The sequence below is a fragment of the Mus pahari genome, chromosome 10 (genome assembly GCF_900095145.1).
Source record: "Mus pahari chromosome 10, PAHARI_EIJ_v1.1, whole genome shotgun sequence".
NCBI lineage: Eukaryota > Metazoa > Chordata > Mammalia > Rodentia > Muridae > Mus > Mus pahari.
The window spans coordinates 14077968-14079648 of record NC_034599.1 but is presented as its reverse complement, the minus strand read 5'-3'; positions in this window follow the sequence as shown (position 1 = coordinate 14079648).

Sequence of the window (1681 nt, the reverse complement as noted above, 5' to 3'; positions counted from 1 at the left end):
TGTAGAGAAAGGCCACTAACTTGCTTGAGTTAATTTTATATCCAGCTACTGTACTGAAGCTATTTATCAGGTTTAGGAGTTCTCTGGTGGAAATCTTAGGGTCACTTATATATACTATCATATCATCTGCAAATAGTGATATTTTGACTTCTTTCATAATCAGCCACCAAATGCAGACACTATTGCACATGCCAGCAGAATTTTGCTGAAAGAACCCTGATACAGCTGTCTCTGTGAGGCTATGTCAGTGCCTAGCAAATACATAAGTGGATGCTCATTGCCATCTATTAAATGTGACACAGGCCCTTAATGGAGGAGCTAGAAAAAGTACCCAAGGAGCTGAAGGGGTCTTCAACCCTATAGATGGAACAAAAATATGAACTAACCAGTAGCCCCAGAGCTATGTGTCTAGCTGCATATGTAGCAGAAGATGGCCTAGTCAGCCATCAGTGGGAAGAGAGGCACCTTGGTCTTGCAAACTTTATATGACCCAGTACAGGAAAATGCCAGTGTGAAGAAGTGGGAATGGGTGGATAGAGGAGCAGGGTAGGGGGAGGGTATAGGGGACATTTGGGATAGCATTTAAAATGTAAATGAAGAAAATATCTAATAAAAAATTGAAAAAAAATAAGAGAAATCAGGAGCCATAGATGCAAGCATCACCAACAGAATATAAGAGGTGGAAGAGGGAATCTCAAGTGCAGAAGATTCCATAGAAAACGTGGACACAAGATCCAACTCAAAACATCCAGGAAATCCAGGACAATCCTAAGGATATAGGTATATATGAAGGAAGATTTTCAACTTAAAGGGCCAGTAAATATCGTCAACAAAATTATAAAAAAAAAACTTCCCTAATCTAAAGAAAGAGATGCCCATAAACATACAGGAACCCTACAGAACTCCAAATAGACTGAAGCAGAAAAGAAATTTCTCCCAAAACATAACAATCAAGACACCAAATACACTGAACAAAGATAGAACATTAAAAGCAGTAAGGGAAAAAGGTCAAGTAACACATAAAAGCAGACCTATTAGAATTATACCAGACTTCTCACCAGAAAATATGAAAGCCAGAAGATCTTGGACAGATGTCATACAGACCCTAAGAGAAAACAAATGCCAGTCAAGGCTACTATATCCAGCAAAACTCTCAATTACCATAGATGGAGAAACCAAAGTATTCCATGACAAAACCAAATTTACACAATATCTTTCTACAAATCTAGCCCTAAAAAGGATAATAAATGGAAAACTTCAACACAAGGAGGGAAACGACACACTAGAAGAAGCAAGAAACTGATCTTTCAACAAACTTAAAAGAAGACAGTCAAGTGAACAAAATTCTACCTCTAACAACAAAAATAACAGGAAGCAACATGACTTTTCCTTAATATCTCTTAGTATCAATTGACTCAATGCTCCAATAAAAAAGACATAGACTGACAGACTGGATATGTACACAGGATACAACATTTTGCTGCATATAGGACATACCTCAGGGACAAAGACAGACACTTCCTCAGAGTAAAATGTTGGAAAACAATTTTCCAAGCATATGGTCCTCAGAAACAAGCTGGAGTAGTCATTCTAATATTAAATAAAATCAACTTTCAACCTAAAGTTATCAAAAAAAGACAAGGAGGGACACTTCATACTCATCCAAGGTAAAAATATAACA